General features: G+C 39.2%; 1 protein-coding gene and 1 pseudogene across 4 annotated transcripts in view; one reads left to right on the top strand and one right to left on the bottom strand.

Moving 5' to 3' along the window:
• The window catches only part of Alg14 (ALG14 UDP-N-acetylglucosaminyltransferase subunit), a 110,901-nt gene that overhangs the window by 44,425 nt on the left and 45,425 nt on the right, over window positions 1-21,051 (top strand). The gene's annotated exons all lie outside the window — the stretch shown is intronic.
• Window positions 16,476-17,380, bottom strand: LOC147827676 (major prion protein-like; annotated as a pseudogene).

The raw sequence follows: 21,051 nt of genomic DNA, 5'->3' as shown, positions 1-21,051 counted from the left end.
AATACCAGATTTATAAGTTTCATATGTTTACAATGTCAAAATTTCCATATTCTGCCATGAAGGATAAAATCTTGCAGTGGAATCAGCTGTAGAATTGCGAAGGGCAGCAAATTCCATTTGTTAGCAAAATACCATTTTGCATGCTTGGTTTTCCTGAATTCATTTAAGCCACTTGCAGAAATCTTTGTCACAAGCAGTTTTTTAAATATATTTACAGCTGACAGTTTGTGAGAACAGGTTTGCTTATGTGGGCTAAATAATTACTTGCTCTGGACAGGTGTCACATGCTTAAATCAGTGGTGTCCTTATCTTCAAAGCTCTAGATTTTATTTTTCAAGAGATTTGCTTACACAATACAGTACTGTGTAGATAAATCTTACCAAAGGCAGCATCTAGAGCCCTGTGGACCAAGGCTGTTATGTCTAAGCCAACTTTCTTTCCTGTTTCTATTTTCCAAAGAGACATATTCTTTGTAAATTCCCGAGGGGAGAAAAAACCCCTCCTGACTGGTCATCCTGTTGGGGAACAGAACTAGGATGGGTGGGTGGGTTGAGGGTTGGAGGAAGTTTGGGGGTGAGAAAGTAAGAGGGTGAGTTTCCTTCTTCCTCTATGTGGTAATCAAGTGAATTTGGCCACATTTCCAGATTTTAAAAGAATTCCTCATCTTCATTACATAGGTTTCTCTGAGAAGTCACCTTGAGTATTTGCTTCTCTTTTTTCATGGAATTCTAAGTTATTTTTTTCTCTGGTTTACATTCATTATACCTCAGTTGTGGTGCAGGAGAAAAAAAAAATGCCATCCTGGAGGCTTAGGGTTTCCTCTTAGCTTTGTCAGTAGTTAGATGTGGTAACTTGAAAGTGGCCTCTTTGAACCTAGTTTTTCCTCCCTATCAAATCCGAATAATAAGATGCTACAGTAGAAAGAGCACAGATGTCAGATCCACATCCTTTTAAACAGCCCATCCCTGCGCTGGGATGTGGAGTCTATAATTCAGAACTGTGAACTGCCCCTGCCAAAATGATCCGTGTTTTTTGGAGCTCCTGTACTTAATAATACCTTACATATTAAAAATATTTTAAAAATTATTTCCTTGAACTATGATGATCACCTAGCTCATAGAGTCGCGGTAGGAGTTCTTCATGCTTTTTTTTAAGGAGCACTTATCACACATGAACCTCATGAGGGGCACTCTTCTCCTGTCCTGCCCTGTTATGTGTTCAGTGACTGTCTTCTCTCTTTTATTGTCATATTTTGGCTCTTCTCTTTCTCTTCTTACTCATACCTCTGCCCTTTGTTTTGGATTCATGATGACATTCTATCCTATTCTTTTCTGAAAGGCTTTAAGGTTTGGTATTTCTACTTCCACTCCTTCCCAAATTTTTTCATCAGCCTCTGTTGCATATATTATTTTTCCCTTATGACTTCTGGGGAATAAATTTAATTTGAGTTTTTACCAGTTCTATTTTTTTCCTAGCATACCAACTACTTGTTTTGTTGTTGTTTTACTTGTTATTTTTCCCCTTCCTCCAACCTTTATATTCATCATGGGGTCCAACTTTTTGTTTTAAAGGCTTTCTTGTTGTGGACCATAGGAAATAGATACTGAAAAATCTTTTCAGCATTGTAGGTCTTAGATGTATGTGCTTCGGGTTATTGATAGGCTTCATTCAAATGTGAATTGGACAAGGTCTTTCTCAGTGTATTTTCTTTGCTTCAGTAAGCCCTTTTTGATTTTCAGGATGAGCACTAATTGGGTGTTCTACTTTCGTTTTTTTTAATTAAATTCTTTTATTGGTACATGGTAGGTATACAACACAATTACATTTCTCATTGGGAATTGTGCCTTTACATAATGCATCTTGATTCATATTTTTCCTCCATTCCTAGCCCTCCCTTCACCCCCTCTAACCTTCCCTATTTACAAAGACTTTATTTCCATTTTTTCCATTTCTCGGCATTTTTCCTTTCCCTTCTTTCCTTTCCCCTGCCCCTCCTACTACCCCTACCCCTTTGGACCTTTTCTTCCTATTTTGCATTATCGATTATTCATTCTAATCATTGGTACATTTTAGGTATACAATATAATGACATTCATCATTGGAAATTTGCACCTTTACATAGTCTCTCTTGGTTCTTATTTTTCACCCTTGCCCAGCCCTCCCTTCAACCCCTCCATTCCTCCCTATTTACAAAGATTTTGTTCCTATTTTTCCATTTTCTCATATTAATCCCATTTCCTTCTATCCTTTCCCTTAGCCCTCCCACTTCCATCCCCTTTGCCTCTTTTCTTCCTATTTCACATGACCTATTACACATTTAGTCCGTATTTACACTTTCAGTTTCTCACACCAGAGAAACTATTCGGTATTTATACATGTGTGTCCTATTTATTTCACTTAAGAGTACTGTCTCAATGTACATCCACTTAGCTATAAATGTCTCTAATTTCTCATTTTCTATGGCTGAGTAGTACTCCATTTTATTAAAAAACTACATTTTCTTTATCCAGTCTCCAGTTGATGGGCATTTGGGCTGTTTCCAAGTTTTAGCTATCACAAACTGTGCTGCTGTGAACATGGGCGCACATATATCACTGTGGTATGATTCTTTTAATTCTTTGGGGAAGATCCCCAGCAGTGGAATAGCGGGGTCAAATGGGACTTCCAGTCCTAGTTCTTTGAGGTATCTCCATACTGATTTCCACAGTGGTTGCACCAGTCTACACTCCCACCAGCAGTGGAGCAGGGTTCCCCTTTCTCCACAGCCCCGTCAGCATTTGTTATTGGTTGATTTCATGATAGCAGCCATTCTTTCTGGAGTGAGGTAGAATCTCAGCATTGTTTTCATCTGCATCTCTCGAATGACCAGTGAGGTTGAACCCTTTTTCATGTATTTATTTGCTATTTGTACTTCTTTGTCTGAGAAATGTCTGTTCATTTCAGATGCGCATTTTCAGATTGGGTCTTTAAATTTGGGAGGTCTGATCTTCTTAAATTCTTTATAGATTCGAGATAGTAGACCTTTGTCTGAGGAAGAGCAGGTGAAGATTTTTTCCCACATTGTGGATTGTCTCTTCACACTGCTGGTGGTTTCTCTTTCTGTGCAGAAGCCTTTTAATAAGAAGAGATCCCATTTGTTGATTGTTTGTGCTAGTTCACAGGCAACTGAGGTTTTGTTCATAAAATCTTTTCCTACACCGATGTCTTCAAGAGTTCTACCTAACCTCTGTACCAGACGACTCACTGTGTCTATTTTAATATTTAGCTCCTTAATCCATTTAAATGTTACTTTAGTGCATGGTGAGAGATATAGGTCTAGTTTTAATCTTTGGCAAGTTGAAACCCAATTTTTCCAGCACCATTTGTTAAAGAGGCTATCTTTCCTCCAACGAGGGTGTTTGGCTCTTTTGTCAAAGATGAGGTGGCTGAGAGTGTCTGGAGTTGTTTTGGCATCTTCTAATCTGTTCCACTGGTCCTCAGATCTGTTTCTTTGCCAGTACCATGCTGTTTTTATCACAGTGGCTTTGTAGTAGAGTTTCAAGTTGGGGATTGTGATACCCCCTGCCATGTCTCTGTTACCTAGAATTGCTTTTGCTATCCTGGGTATTTTCTTGTTCCAAATGAATTTTTGGATTGTTTTGTCAAGGTCCATGAAGTATGCTGCTGGAATTTCAGTTGGAATTGCATTAAATCTATATAGCAGTTTTGGAAGTATGGCCATTTTCACTATATTAATCCTTCCTACCCAGGAACGGGATGTCTGTCCATTTTCTGATATCATCTTCAATCTCTCTTTTCAGAGTGCCATAGTTTTCAGAGAAGAGGTCTTTGATTTCTTTTGTTAGGTTGATTCCTAGGTATTTCAGTTTTTTGGATGCTATTGTGAAAGGGATTATTTGCCCTATTTCTCTCTCAGTGAGTCTGTCATTGGTGTAGAGGAAAGCTATTGATTTTTGTGTGTTGACCTTGTAACCACCTACTTGACTGAATTTGGTTATTAAGTCTAGAAGACTTTTGGTGGAGTTCTTGGAGTCTTCTATATACAGTATCATGTCATCTGCGAATAATGACAATTTGACTTCTTCATTTCCTATCTTTATTCCTTTTATTTCTTTCTCTGGTCTAATTGCCCTGGCTAATGTTTCCAGAACTATATTGAACAAGAGTGGTGATAGTGGCCATCCTTGTCTTGTTCCTGATTGTAGTGTGAAGGATTTCAGTTTTTGACCATTTAGTATGGTATTGGCTGTTGGTTTCTCATAGATGGCTTCTATCAGTTTGAGGTAGAGACCATCTATTCCAATTTTTGTAGGGTTTTTATCATAAATGCATGTTGGATTTTGTCAAATGCTTTTTCTGCATCTATGGAGATAATCATATGGTATTTGTCCTTGGCTCTATTGATATAGTGTATTACATTGATTGATTTTCGTATATTGACCCATCCGTGCATCCCTGGGATGAATCCCACTTGATCAGGATGTATGATCTTCTTGATGATCTTCTGCATTCTGTTTGCCATTATCTTAATAAGGATTTTTGCATCTATGTTCATTAGTGAGATTGGCCTATAGTTCTCCTTTTCAGTTGGGTCTTTCTCTGCTTTGGGGATCAAGGTGATGCTTGCTTCCAGGAATGAATTTGGGAGTATTGCTTCCCTTTCAATTTCACTGAAGAGTTTCAACAGTAGTGGCAGCAGTTCCTCTCTAAATGTCTTGTAGAATTCAGCAGTGAAGCCATCAGGGCCCGGGCTTTTCTTAGTTGATAAGTTTTTAATTACATTTTCAATTTCATTGGTTGATATTGGGTTGTTCAGAATTTTTAGGTCTTCTTCGTTCAATTTTGGTAATTCATATGTATCTAGGAATCTGTCCATTTCTTCTGTGTTGTCCATCTTATTGGCCTATAGGTTCTGGAAGTAGGTATTGATGACCCTCTGGATTTCTGCTGGGTCTGTTGTCATTTCACCCTTTTCATTCCTAATTGCATGGATTTGGGCCTTTTCTTTCCTTTTTCTGACAAGGTTGGCTAAGGGTTTATCAATTTTGTTGATTCTTTCAAAGAACCAACTCTTGGCTTCATTGATTTTTTTGTATCATTCTCTTAGTCTCCATTGCATTGATTTGTCCTCTGATCTTTATAATTTCCTCCCTTGTATGAGCTTTGGGGTTGTCCTGTTCTTTTTCTAGAAGCTTGAGGTTCAGCATCAGGTTGTTTAATTGGGCTCGTTCTGTTTTCCTAATATGCGTATTCACTGCTATGAATTTCCCTCGTAAGACAGCTTTCATTGTGTCCCATAGATTCTGATATGTTGTATTGTCATTGTCATTTAATTGAAGGAACTGTCTGATTTCTTCTTTAATTTCCTCTGTGACCCATTGATTATTCAGAAGTGTGTTGCTCAATTTCCACGTGTTTATGAAATTTTGTGGTTTCTTTTGCTATTGATCTCCAATTTCACTGTACTATGGTCTGATAATATGCAGGGGATAACTTCAATTCCTTTGCACTTACTTAAACATGTTCTATGTGTGAGTATGTGGTCTATTTTTGAGAATGACCCATGTGCAGCTGAGAAGAATGTGTGTTCTGATTTTGTGGGGTGGAAGACTCTGTAAACATCTTTTAAGTTCATTTGTTCAAGAGTTCGATTGAGTTCTACTATTTCATTACTTATTTTTTGTCTAGCTGATCTATCTATTTGTGACAGTGGGGTGTTGAGGTCCCCCACTACAATTGTATTAGTTGCATATATGACTTTTCATGTTCGTTAATATTTGTTTTATATAGTTGGGTGCACTAGTGTTTGGTGCATAGATATTTATGATTGTCATGTCTTCCTCTTGGATTGTTCCCTTTACAAGGATATAGTGTCCTTCTTCGTCTCTCTTCATCAGTGTTGGTTTGAAATCTACTTGATCTGCAAAGAGGATAGCTACTCCTGCTTTTTTTCAGGTTCCTGTCACATGGAGTATTGTTTTCCACCCTTTCACTTTCAGTCTATGAGTTTCCTTTTGCATTAAGTGTGTTTCTTGTATGCAGCATATTGTTGGATTTTGCTTCTTGACCCATTCTGCCAGTCTATTTCTTTTGATTGGTGAATTGAGACCATTAACATTGATGGTTATAACTGAAACGTATTGACTTGTCATTGCCATGACTTTTTCTTTTTGTTGGGTTTTCCCCCTTATATTTAATTTCTTGTCATGCTAAATGGGTTCCTTCTGCTTTGCTTCCTGGGGTTGTGATCCTCAATGTCTGTTCCTAGGCTATTGTGTAAAATTCTTTGGAGTGCTGGTTTGGTATTCACAAAGTTCCTAAGGTGCTGTTTGTCATGGAAGTATCTTATTTCTCCATCAATTTTGAAACATAGTTTTGCAGGGTACATCAATCTGGGTTGGAGGCTTGTTTTCTTTTAGGGCTTGGAATATGGCACTTCAAGCTCTTCTTGCCTTGATGGTTTGTGTTGAGAAGTCTGCTGTGATTCAGATGGGCTTTCCTTTGTATGTGATTTGTTTCTTTTTTCTAACTACTTGTGGAACTTTGTTCTTCTGTTGAGTTTCTGGAATCTTCACAATTATATGCCTATGTGTAGTTTTTTTTTGATCAAGGCTATTTGGAGTCCTATATGCCTCACTTATCTGTATGTTAAGCTCTTTTCCTCTGCTTGGGAAGTTTTCTGCCATTACTTCTGTGAAGAGTTTTTTAATGTCATCTGCACTCTCTCCTGTTTCTTCATTGAGCCCAATCAGTCTTATGTTATTCTTTTTTGCATCATCTAGCAGCTGCTGCATTGATTTCTCATGTTCCCTTATAATTTTGAAGCAATTTTTCTTTTCCTGGTCACTAATTGCAATCTTATCTTCTATATCTGAAATTCTGTCCTCACATTGGCTCATTCTGCTGTGTAGACTTTCAGTGGAGTTTTTCATGTCCTGGAAATCTATTTGCATCTGTTTTATGGATTCCATTTGTTTCCTATGTTGAGATTCCATCATGTTCCTGAGCTCCTCTCTAGATTTATTAATCATGTCTTGCACTAGGGGCAGAATTTCTCCTGTTATCTGAGAAATTATTTCTGATTTCATTTTTTCCAGACCCCCTTTTGTTGCCAGTTCAGTGGGTCCAGGTGGTTGAGTATCAGAGTGTTCCATCTCATTTCCCTTTGGGGTTGCTGTAGGTGATCTGGGAGTCTGGTTTTGAGACTTATTTACATGTTTTCTCATTGCGACGCGGGGGGGGGGGCGCGCTGCTGTTGTCGCCTGCACGGATTACCTCCTCTGAGCTGGGAGAGCTGGGACAGGGGTCGGGAGCAGCGGTAGGGATGGTGGCCCAAAAGCCCTTTCCTGTGGGCTGGGAGCAGTGGGAGGGATGGTGGCCGGGAAGCCCTTTCCTCTGGACCAGGAGCATTGGGACAGTGGCTCAGAAGCCCCTACCTCTGGGCCGGGAACGGTGGGACTCAGTATCGTGGTCTGGTGGTCTGGTGTCCTCTGCGTCTTTGTAGTGTGGAACCTGCTGACTGTACAGAGGAGCTGGGGGGGGAGGGGGTCCAGTGGATTGTTGCCGGGGTGTGGGCTGATTCGGTGTGTTTCGTGCGACTCGGGACCTCGGAAGGGCATGCACAGACCTGCCTGTCTGCAGCACGCTGATTCGGTGTGTTTCGCGCGACTCGGGACCTCGGAAGGGCATGCACAGACCTGCCTGTCTGCAGCGGGCTGATGGGGTCTTCTACTTTCTCTTTTTTATCAGCCATTTCTAAAGCAAACTGGTGGTCCTTGGGCCATAGACACAGACATATTTTATTTCATTCATGTAGTGTATCAGTATTTGAACCTCATACAGTACTTGGTCAAGGTACTTCGCAGTATACAAAAATCCATATTGTTGGCTCCTTTTGCAAAATTGGAAAGGATGGTGAAATCGGGGAAAATAACAGCCAGAGCTGACTAGTGACTGCCCTGTCTGGGAGACTTTCTCCTTTGGCTTCTTACCTCTGTTTTTTTTCATTTACCTAGGTTCCCTAACTAAACCAGCTTCCAACCCATTTTCTGAGTTTGCAATGAAAGGGCTGATTAGGAGGCCTGGAGGATATTATGGTGGACTAAAATACATGACATATAGATGAAAGCAATTGGCTGTTGTACACAGTTGAAAGATAAACCTGCTGTCACTGAGCCCTTCTTTAATGTTCTGGAGCTGCCACTTTGTTGTGGGATAATAGTTAATATTTGTTAGTTATTTATATCTTGATGAATTTCTAAATATAAAAAAATCAGTGTATCCTCACATTCACTTTCTCTTTTTCATTAGAACAGTCGTAAGTCACTCCCTGATGGGGAATCCATTTGTATACTTGGAATGATAAATGTATACAAATGACACCTTAGCAACAGTTTAATCCCATTTTTTTTGTTTTTTGAGACAGGGTCTCTCTTTGTAATCCAGGCTGGTCTTGAACTCGCAGTGGTCCTCCTGCCTTAGCCTCCTGAGTACTAGGATTGCAGGCATGGCCCATATCCTTTTTTAAAGTTTAGGTAATAGAACCAAGAGAAGATGAATGCCCTGTCCAGGGTCTTAGAAGTAAAAGCAAAGCATGGACCAATTCTCCTTACTTCCAGCTCCAGGATTTGCTCTATACCACACTACAACCGAGACATCACTCCTACAGAGGAGATAGGGGTAACTAAATGTATGCTTTCTACATTAGAACAGAGGAAGTGGCCTTAAGCCATATAAATACCAGGGTTCAAGTCTACCAGTATAAAATTTGGACAAGCTTAGGTGAGGTATTTGCTCTCTATAACTTTCTTTTCCTCATCTGTAAAGCAGTAACCATAATACCTACCTCATAGTCTTGTGTGAACATAACTATATGTCAATAATGAGCTTCCATGATAAGTTTCTCTGCCTCCCTCCCAGCCCCTGCTTTTAGTTATTAGATTAAATATTTTTATCCAGAAATTAAGAGGCTAACAAAAGTTAATAAATATTTTAAAACTGAGGCCAAGAAATGTCTGCCCAGGGCCCAAGTTGGATGATACGGTATGTCTGACTGTTTTCATGTTAATTTTCATACTACATTGAGCCCCTTTGGGCATGAAAACAACTAAGGATTATTTGCTTCTCTGTTCTTTCTTTTTTGGCCCACATGCTGTGTTTTCATCACAGACTCCAGCTCTTCCAAGAGTAGTGAATGAGGATTTACTCGTGAATTCCAGCTCTCCTCCTGGGCTGCCATTCAAAGACATCCTTCTGAACATGCCCCTCTCAAAAAGGGGCTCATCAGCATCTACCTGATTCATAAACAACCTTAGTCCCTGTATTACCTTTCTTCTCACTGTGACGCAATACCTGATACCTACAATTTAAAGGAGAGATTTAATTTGACTCACTGTTTTCAGGGGATTCTGTCTGCGGTCATCTGCCTCCAAGGCAAAAACATGATGGCAGAAGGGCATGGCAGAGGAAAAGTGCTCACCTCATGGCAGTCAGGAAGCAGAGAGCAAAGGGAGGAGCCAGGGAGAGTTACAACCCAATGACAGACCTCTTCCAGCCAAGCCTAATAGCACATTTAGGTATAAATTCATCATAGATCGATCCACTGAGGAGTATAGTGCCCCCATGATTGAATCACCTTCCAGAAGCCCCACCTCTGAATACACGACTTTTGGGGAACATTGTAGATCTAAACCATCCCACAATTCAGTTTCTAGTTTTCTTGAGGCTTTTTCTAAGACAGCTTAGCATTTAATTGTTTTCTAGTCATTTAACTTGTGTTCATTTTCTCCTTCCCCAAATTAGATTTGAATACCCAAATCTTCTGACTTTATTATCCCCCATGGAACTTAGCAGTGTGTTTGGTGCTTATAGAGGTCTTTGATTAATAACTAAATTGTAAGGAACTGGAACACACCATGACAGAAACAGCAGTGCCTGCCCTCAACTCCCTGAAAAAGTACAGCACTGGGTTCCTTCTCTTTGAGTTAATGTTTCTTCTTTAGCTGATACCTTCTGGTCCCTCCTGGATTCCACTGAGAATTCAATGGAATTCAAAGGACTCCTGATAGAGGATACTGCCTCCTGGACCACCTTTGTTAATTCCCTCTCCACCAACTAGGTGTGCCCTTCCCTATTTGGTAGCAAAGAGTAGTAATTTGAGCATCTCCTTTTCTGAGTGTCCTGGCAAATTTAAAACTACAAATCTCTCTTCAGATTTAAAAGTATTACAAAGCATAAATAAACTTAAAAACTCAAATCATCCTCTGCCACCATTCCACCAAAATGCCTATTTAATTCTTCAAGAAAATGCTTTTAATTGAATTTTTTAAAAGATGGTCTGAAATTATCAATACAGAATTGCTTTTAATGTCATTTCTCTAGGATCGTGAAACCTAGATGTTAAAGCTATCCTGTAAAGTCATTTATTCCTGAGTTTGTTATTATTTTACAAAATTTTTGTATTAGGTTTCCTGTTGCTGTGCAGACTATCCAACACTCACAATTTAAAGGAGGAGAGATTTCATTTGGCTCACAGTTTTAGAAGGTTCAGTCCAAAGTAGGCTCCAAGGCAGGAATATCATGGCAGAAAGATGTGGTAGAGCAAAGCTGATTAGTTCATGGCACCCAGGAAACAGAGCAAGGTAACAGTGCCAGAGAAGGAGGGGCCGGGGGCCAGATATGGATCCCAGGGGTCACATCTGCATGATCCACCAAGACACAACCGGAAGCATGTTGTACTAATCTGCTAGGAGGCCGCCAAGTGAATCAAGATGACAGTTAAGCTTAACCGTGACACTTTTTGTTTACAAATAAACAATTACTTGTTGTTGCGGTTTGTATGTGATATATCTGCCAAGGGTCATATTTTGGGGGCTTGGTCCCCAGTGCAGTAGTGTTTGGAGCTGATGGGCTTTTAGGAGATGATTGGAACATGATGGCTCAAACTTTATTAGTAGATTAACCATTGATAGATCTATAATTTGATGGGATTATTGGGAAGTAATAGAAATTCAGGAGGGGCCTAGTTGAAGGGAATGAGTTGTGGGGGTATGACTTTGGGGACTATATCTTGTCCTGGCCCTTTTCTCCCTGTCTCTCTGCCTCTACCTCTACCTCTGCCTCTGTCTCTGCCCCTGCCTCTGCCCCTGTCCCTACCCCTGCCCCTGCCTCACTTTCCTCTACCACAGCCTTCTGCCATGATGTTTCTGCCTTACCACAGGCCTAAAAGCAGTGAAGCCAGCCAGCTCACCACAGATCTTCTGAAACCATGAGCCAAAATAAACCTTTCCTCCTTAACTTCTTTCTTCTGGTATTTAGTCACAGTGACCAAAAGCTGACTAAAAAGAATTTAAGCATAATTAAAAGAAATAAATTATTTATAAATTTGTTTTCATTTTGTACTTAGTAACTGCTATGAGCTGAGACCTGAGTTGGCCACTGTGGAAGATGGAGATGACTATAGGACATGATATTCATGCAGGAAAGAGTTTGTAATCTTAGATATAGATATGACCCAACTCTAAGGCTAAGAAGGAGAGTTAATTTTGATATAGGAGAAATAAAACTCCCAACGTACTAGATGCCAGATGTGCCAAGTTTGTGTCCCTCGAAATCAAAGAATGAATTTCCAAGGAACAAGGGAGGTTAAGATTTATTGAGAAATAGCTCCTGAGAGACAGGAGGGGTCCCAAGTAGGTTGTCACTGAGACCCTTTGCCAGGGGTAATTTATATAGCAAAATCACATTGTGGGTACAACATGGGTCAAACTATAATCAACTTACAAGATTACAAGTACAGTATAGCTGCTTGGCTAATATTAGATCCAGTAGGGAAGTGGGTCACATAGGAAGGGTACATGGAAAGAACAAAGGCATTTTTTGAAAAGAGATGGATCCTAATGCTCTGGTCGCCCACCTAGGGGACTGATACCTATCTGTACTTCCTGGACCAGGTGGTGCTAATTATAGTATAATTCCAAGTTATTGTTTATCCCTTAGGGAGGCATGTAGGCCTGGCCATTGCATCTTTATTTTGGGTCTTGGTCTTCTTCAGATGCACCTCCAGCCACAGTTCTGGTGTCTTTATTTTTCACTGAGTTCCTTGAAAGCTCAGTACCTTTCTGACTGTATATTAATTTTTATCTAACTTAGCTGCCTGTAATAATTTGACCTGCCTCAAAGTTCTATACTGCCACATCAGTATGATTCTTTGGAGAAGTTTTTAAATCACAAGCCTTCTTTTGGAGGCAAGTTAGTGAGGCACCATCCCATTATCCCAGGTTTCAGAAACCACATAATAAGCATCAATCTACAGGATTTCTGACAGAATAGTTCTAGAAGAGAAGAGCAGCAAATGCACTTCAAAGAGCCCAGAACAAACCGCCCTTTAGGTTCATTTTAAAATCTATAACAGATCAGGCACCAGAAGAGGAAGCTGTTTTCACAGCCAAACAGTGAACAATACTGAAAGCCCAGACTCCCAGCTTCTCTGGGGAGTAATTAGAACTTGTTTGGTAATCAGCCAATTTGTATTTCTGAGAATGACTTTAAACACAAAATGATAAAAGTTTGGTAAAGGGTAAACTAAAAACCATTGACTCATAATGGAATTGTATAATTCAGTTGAAAAATCCTAAATTTAGAAATGTTGGAGAATTTTTTTTATAAGAAAGAGTGGTTTAAAAACAACGCTAATCAAATAAAAATAACCCATGACTAAAAATACATACTAAAGCATTTTATCTTACTGGGACCTGAGAACAGTAAAATATCCAAGTTGAAGTTTAGTCCTTACTAGATTAACAGATTAGTTTTGGGACTCTGAATAATTATTTGACTTTGTCTTTATAACCACTGCAGATTTGTAAATATCCAGGTTCTGGTTGCTCTATTTTTATGACAAAAAGCAGGAACCTTTTTTTTTTTTTTTTAAGATGGGAGGTTAGGATAAGCAATAGCTTTTTATCAAGTTCATATATGACCGATTAGTTATCCTGCCCTGAAAAAAAAGGATAAAGTTTTATATCCAGAGATATTTAGGAAACCTAACATTTGTTGTAAGAGGGAACACTTTTTCTGGACTTTTAAATTTGTTTTATTTTGTTATTTGATCAACAAATAAAAGAAAGGTATAAATAACATCTCATTAGATTACAACTTTTCCTGTGATACCATTTCTGATGTTTTAAGTCACTTCCAGCTTTGAGAGCTTTTGACTCATTTATTTTGAATTGATATTCTAGGAAATTGCACCAAAGGAGGGCAGACCCCATTGATCATGGGGTACAGACAGATGTTCTCAAAGGGAAACTCACCTGTGATGATGAAGTATGTGACTAACCTGAATAGGGCTGCCTGATTAGAGATATCTCAGAACTTTACCTAACTTTCCTAACACAGCCAGCAAATATAATTTAATATTACTTAATATTCCAAATATTAATTAACGAGCAGCAAAAATCTCATCACATTCCTCTATAATAACATATTAATTTGCTCTGATAAGACCAAAAACCTGTGAAATACTTTAAGAAAGTTTAGTTCCTTCCATCCAACTTTACTTCTGAGTTGGGTGATATTATTTCCCTGAACTAAAGATTTCAGGTTACCATGACATTCATCAAAAAATACAAATCACATTTACATGGAACTTTGTATGATGATACAATAATTTATATTTGGTTAAATGTTTTAATTTTTATCCCTTATTGGTCACTGAAAAATGAAGATTAGCCTCAGATCATCACCTGGGCAGCCTGTTTGTTTAAGTACTGACTATCACTCAGGCAGGTGTCATTTCAACCAAGTGATTCTTACATTGAATAGATTTGATAAAATTGTCATTTTTATATTTCCTTTTATATTATGTTATAAAAATTAATGAAAAATATGGTTTTTGGTGATCTTGTATTTAAATAATTGGACTGGTTAGTGTTTAAAGCTCTTATCAATCAAATGTAGCTTATTGATTTTAATAATAAGAATAAGGGAGAATCTTAATCATGTTTTGTATGGAAGTATCCATTTAAGCTACTATCACAAAATACCATAAACTAGATGCATATCAACAACAAAAACTTATTTTTCACAGAGAGCCAAGAAGTCTGAGATCAAAGCACTGACCAATTTGGTATCTGATAAGGATCTACTTCTTGGTTCATTGGTGGCTCACTGTTACGTCATGTGGTAAAAGAATTAAAGTACAGTGGTACCTTGGTTCACCATCTTAATTTGTCCTACCAGTCTAGAAAAGATGGCCACATTTGTGTTCATGCAGGAAAGATGGCCACAGTTGTGTTCGTCACTTGGTGCAGAATTTGCAAACAAAAACAAAATTTTGCCAAATGATTCTGTTTGCGAACTAAATTGCTCACAAACAGAAGCTTTCATGAACTGAGATACCACTCTTTCTGGGTTCTCTTTTATAAGTGTACTATGCCTCATTCATGAGGGTTCTACCCTCATAACCTAATCACCTCTTAAAGTCCCCATAACCATGGAGGCTAGGATTTCAACAGATGAATAGGGGCAGAGGAGGGGAGTAGGATATTCAGTCCATAGCAGGAAGTAACTAGAATCTCAAGTTTCTTTGCTACTCCCCTAATCCTTCATTCTTTTCTGAGTGGACTTTCTGATTGTAATGTGACTAGATCAGAACATAGTATTCTAAATATATAAATATATGTCTGAACAGTTCCTCGTGCCTTATTCAATGTCTTGTTTATGTAAGGAAGACCTTTGCTTGTTTTCATTCCTGCTAGGTCCTGCTGGAAATGGAATTTTATCTTTCAAACTTGTAAAACTTTTTTTTTCATTTTAGTTCGGTTTAATTTCAGTCAGATAATAAACACTTACAACTTCTTACACAACAAAACAAGTACATGCAAAGTTACAAATATAGAAAATATAAAGTACGTGCATATTTCAAAGACCAGTTAGTGTCCAGTTTGGATTCTTATACAAAACTCCTCAGTGCACGTTGTAAGCCTAAGGGCCATGCAAAAAGTTTCCCACTTGTAGGGCCGGGGATTTAGCTCAGTGGCTCCGCTGCCTGCCCCACAAGCTCAAGGACCTGAGTTCGATCCCCGGTACCAAAAAAAAAAAAAAAAAGCTTCCCATCTTATAGGTTTATTTAATGCCTTGTGAAATGGCTAATGCATTAGACACTAAAGATGTTATTGCTCTAAACAAAACTTCTAAAGTTTGCCATATGCAATATATGTATTTTGTATATATGTTTTACATAGAATACCCACATAGTGCAAGCCAATAACATTGCAGTATAGTAATAGACATTTGCTAAGTGACAGTACTGAACAATTTAGTGAAGAATTAACCTTATTTCGATAACAGTAATAGAATTTCTTCTTCTACTTGGAATGGATCATATTTCTGTCATCTGCAACTTATTTTTTAGATTGTATCCTTGTTCTTTGATTTAAAAGCAAATTACAGAAATGAAGGACTCAACCTAATTTTGAGACAGAAATTAAGAAACTTTTTTGTCTGCACACTAACCACTTCATTATGTAATCCTCCAGAGGATCGTGCTTTGCAACTGCCGCTTTCCCTGGAGTCACAATCGCCTGGTTCCACCCAAACAAGGTTAAAATCATTCTAGTTTCCACTAAATGAATAAAGGAGATTTGCTTTCAGTGTTTAGAAGGTAACTTAATTTCTGTGTTACCTGTAGTTTATGTTTCTTAAGAAAGAGTGCCATGTGTGGATGCTTTACACATCCCAGATGAAAGGCTGTCTGCAAGGGCAGTGTTCGCAAATGCTTGAGTTTTCAGTCCCAGAAGACTTTAGTCTGTGTTACAGTCATGCTCACCTTCTGTGAATGTGTCCTCTGCCTGAAAGCCTAGGGTTGCACCAATATTTTCCTCTTGATGCAACAGCTGCTGTGCAGCCACTGTTGCAAAAGTCTTTCTGTGGACACAGGGCACACACTCTAGCAGACTGAGCTTGTGGCCGGAGGATGAAGGATTTCTATTGTTTGCTTTTCTGTTTTTTGAATGAGTATCATGTGGCCTTTCTCCAAATTTGGCAGAAATGTTGTCATGCTTTCTTGGTTTTTTTGGTACTGGGGATCAAACTTGGGTCCTTGCACTTGAGCAGCCGGTGGCAAAACCACTGAGCTAAATCCCCGGCCCCTCTGTCATGTTTTCTTAAAAGGGAAGAGAAAAAAATTTCCAAACTGCTATAAAATCACTGCTAAGCTAGAATATTCATGTCCTGAGCTCTGGCTGCTTATGAAGCCACAGATGTTCAGGCAAAGGTAACTAACAACTGTTTTGAGATCTGTTTCAACTTCAACCTGTTGCACTACATCAAAAATAAGCCTAGATCAACTGATGATTATTTTCTGTTGTACTGTTACTGGCCTGGCATTGACCCATGAAGGACTCAAAGGAGCCTTGAATAAATAGCATCTGGGTCTACTCTACATTTTCCAGTGCCCATTGGTGCCAAGGGTATTAGCCTATGGGGGACAAAGAGGGAAGCAAGAATGAGATGCCACCACTAAAAGGGCTGCAGGTGTATACCCCTCTCCCAACCTGGACTAAGATGAAGACATAGGTGCAAATAGGAAGGTCTTCCTCATCCCATATCAGAAAAATGAGGAAGGAGATGAGGAGGATCACAGGTGGGGAGGAGAAGAGCACCAAGCCAGCTCTTCCACGGTAGTAGTAGGCCTGGGACTCCTTCTGGTACTGCGTAATGCACATCTGCTCCAGCATGTGCTTCATTATCTTCACGTCGGTCTCGGTGAAGTTCTCCCCGTTGGTGGTGGTGGTGACTGTGTGCTGTTTGATCGTGATACTGATGCAGTCCTGCACAAAGTTGTTCTGGTTGTTGTATTGATCCATGGGCCTGTAGTACATTTGGTTGGGGTAATAGTACATGTTCTCATGGTAGTAATGGTCCTCATAGTCATTGCCGAAATGGATGAGGGGCCTGCTCATGGCACATCCCAGCATGTAGCCACCCAGACCTCCCACCACTGCCCCTGCTGCTGCTGCCACAGCATCCGCCACATGCTTAATGTTGGTTTTGGGCTTACTGGGTTTCCACTGATTGTACGTGCCACCTCCATGGCCCTAGCCACCATCATGGGGCTGTCCCCAGCCTCCACCACGGGACGGCCCCAGTTGCCCCGCTGTGGGATGGGTAACAGCTGCCCCCGCTGTTCCATCTTCCTCCTGGTTTTGGTCGCTTCTTGCAGAAGCCAATGTCACTCCATGTAGCCACGAAAAGAACCAGTAGCCAGCAGCCAGTGTTCACCATGGTGAATGATCTGACCTCGCCTGGTGCCTCTGGGAAGACAGAATCCTTTGACTTGGCTGAAATCACTCAGTTTTGAAATATTTTCCAGCACCCTGCCTCCTAGGGAGTAGAGGAGCTTGAGGTGCCACAGCTGTCAGCAACTGGCGCTCAGGGAATACTTTTTATTAATTATGGGATGATGTTCTGATTTTCTTCCCTATCGGTTAAGAACTCTCCTTTCTTTATAGAATTTAGAAACAGCAAAAAGAACTAACATCCTTGTGGTGTTTTCTGAATTCATAATACTCAAATGAATAGTGTAATTAATAGAAATATCAGTATAGTATCTCTTTTTTAGGTCAAATAAAAAGGGCATTTCCAACATCAAAATTATCCCGAATTTACAAATAACCAAATTTTACACCCTCTTTTAGCATTTTAGGCAAAATGAGCTTTGTCTTTATTATTATATTTATTAGTAGTAATAATTTTATTCTACAATATAAATCAGGATACTATTTGAGAACAGAGAGTAGGAAAGGTTGAGGGCAAGTTTAACCCGAGTCCTATGTTTCTGACTTGGGCAAAAGTCAGACTAAAGCAGCTTATGGAAATAGAGATATCTAGTAGCCCATTGGATGTTGCAACCTGAATGATAAACATTGACTTGGCAACAGTTGAATAGGATAATTATTTGAGAAAATCTAAATGTTTAGAAGAGCCTTTTTATACAGTCTGTTACACAACCAGTGTGACAGGAGAACACTGATAATTGCAGACAGTAATATAAGTCTACTATTTTTTAAATCTAAATATTAGCAGGTCAAAGATCAGACTTATAACTTTGAATTTATCATTGCTATTTCTAATTATTTGAATTAATAATTTCAGAGGCCCATTAAAGTCTAAGGACTATAAATGTTTTTAGTTTATTTTGCAGCCATTTTAAATGTTCTCAAAAGTTGCAAAAAGTTGTAGAAAATTCCTGTATAAATTTCATCTAGTTTCCACTAATGTTAAAATTGTATATAACCATACTTCAGCAGAGCAGGGGAATAACACCAGAGAGGAATGGGCAAGACCATATATAGTACTAAAGGCCATGCCTCCATGATCTAGACACATCCAGGATTGTGTTTTACAAATCTACTAGGCACCGCTGTCTGCCTCACAAGCGCAAGGTCCTGAGTTCGATCCCTGGTACAAAAAAAAATCTGCTAGACATTTCTTAATCCAATGAGGTTGAAATATCAGGATTAATGGTCCTATTCCACCTCTTGCCAACTTCACACCCAAACAATTTCCTTAAACAATTCTTAATCTCCAAGTAAAGACTAGCAATTTCATAACTCTATCTGCCATAATACAGTTATCCCACATACAGCTGGAAACACAACAATTCCTTTCCTAAAGTTAGCAATTCCAGCTTTTTTCAAAAGTTCAAGTCCAAGTCTCTTTTGAAACTCAAGGCAAACTCTTAGCTATGAACCACTGTAAAAATAAAAAACATTATATAATCCCAAGGTATAGTACCACAGGGTAAACATTCAGAAACACATTGGACCAAAGCAAGATAAAAAAAACTACAGGGCAAACATTAAATCTTTATGTCCAGCATCTGAAGCAAATGGTAATAAAATTGAGTTCCAAAGGGCATGGGTTGTTCCATCCCTTTGGTATTGCAAGTTGCAGTCCACAAGGCCTCCCTCTTGGGCTGACTCCACTCAAGCCCCAAGCCTTTCCTCAGCTGATGTCTTCATTCTTGACATCTCCAACTTCCTAGAGTCTCCACTGCACCTTTAGCTTCATTCACACAGCTTCATGCCCTACCTTCTCAGGGGCTAATTACCTGACCTCTCAAGCCTTACTTTGAAATCTAAGTGGAAGCCTTTCTGACCCCACAACTCTTAGATTCTGCATGTCAATAAAACCAGCATAATGTGAATGACCTTGCTGATTCCCGTGATATCCTTAAAGCATCTTTCCTATTCTTGTATAAAGTATTTTGTTTCTTTTTAATGATGCTAATCTCTTTAGCAGCTACACTCCTTTATCCCCTAGCTTTATACATGGTTCATTGATTCCTTCTCAGCCAGAATTTAACTTTAAAACATTTTTCTGTTCTGCCTTTTGCCCCCAGTTATTACTACAACTCTGGATAACAGCAGCCAGTATTACCCATTCCACAACCTGAAGGTTAGGCTGTTTTGGAATTTCCTTTGCCAGATTTATTGGTCTACTATCCTTGATCTCAGTTTCCTGAAAAGTCTCAGGACATGGGCAAAATGTAGACAAATTATCTGCCAGAACTTAACACACATGGCCTGTAGTCCAACTGCCAGTGGAGTCCTTGTCCCCACCTAAAACGTCCTGAGCCTTGCCTTTACTATCCTCATTTCTATCAGCATTCTCATCTTCTGAACTCTGATCATAATCATCCATCAGGCTTTGTTTACAACATTCTAGAGCTGTTCTAGCCTATATCTTCAAACTTTTCCAAACTTCCTGAAAACCAGTTCCAAAGGCTTCTAAACCACATGATCAGGTAGTCACAGCAGTGACCCCACTCCTCCAGTACCCATATTCTGTATTAGTCATCTTTCCCATTGCTGAACCCAATGCCCAACACTCATAGCTTGGAAGAGGAAATGCTTAATTTAGCTCAGGGTTTAGGGAAATTTATTCCATAGTCAGCTGGCTTCAAGACAAGAACAGTGTGGTGGAATAGCGTATAATACACTAAAGCCATGTAGTTCATGGTGGCCAGAGAAGAATGGGTAGAGACCATATATAATACCAACACTTAGGCCTTCATGACCCACACAGACACACCTGGGAGGAGCTTTACTAATATGTTAAGAATTTCTTAATCCAGTGAAATTTGCATATCAGGATTAACAGTCACAACTTCCATAGCTAACCTGTCATCTACTAGTTGACATCACACTGCATTCAAAGTGGCCAGCAAGCTAGTATTTGTGCCAGAAGTAGTGTCCTTATGTAGAGATCTGTAGTAACTTCCAAAGGTTTCAGACTAGTGAATGTTATCACTGTAGTATAGGGGCACTCCTACATATATATACAATGAGATGAACTAGTACCATTTTATCCCCTGTACATAGCATGTTGGAACTACTCAAGTTACTACAGGATTTCAGTCTCATACCAAAACGAGAATGAAAATTGGGAACTTTGATAGGCTAAAACTGAGGGTTACTAGACACACAGGAATGTGGGGGCTTTCTGTACACATGCTAGGGTTGGAGCAAAAAATGCTAATTCTCTTTTATAGACCAAGACCTTAAAAAGATGGTGTCTCTTTGTCTCTGTGTCTCTGCCATTCTTGACTAAATTGACTTGGGATGGGCAGAGCAGAGTCTTTTAGGAGAAAAATATCTTCAGATAGGAAATGACTATAGGATACTGGTAGATAGATGCTATAAAATAAATGGTTAAACCCACATTTTTTCATTTACTCAAAACAAAAAAACATGGAAAAAAACTTTGAGATCAGAAATCTACTTGTGACTATTAAAAATGAAAATAGAACTTAAATAAGGAAAATTTTCAATACTTGGAAATACAATGATAATTAAGTCAGATTCTCCCCTCACTCTTCCTTATCCTAATCTCCCTCTCTATGTGGAGGAAGAACATTTCTCTCTTTGGGGGAATATTGGGAAATATAGTTATACATATCTGTTCTGGACACCACATTGGGCTCTGGGCACCACACTTTTGAAAGGCCATTGATAAGTTGGAGCATGTTCAGAGGAAAATGACCCA

This window comes from Heterocephalus glaber, unplaced genomic scaffold (genome assembly GCF_053883595.1).
Source record: "Heterocephalus glaber isolate CG9 unplaced genomic scaffold, H.glaber_assembly_v1.0 deba00001442, whole genome shotgun sequence".
Classification (NCBI taxonomy): domain Eukaryota; kingdom Metazoa; phylum Chordata; class Mammalia; order Rodentia; family Bathyergidae; genus Heterocephalus; species Heterocephalus glaber.
Note: the sequence above shows the minus strand (reverse complement) of the source record. Positions and strands in the feature narration are given on the sequence as shown.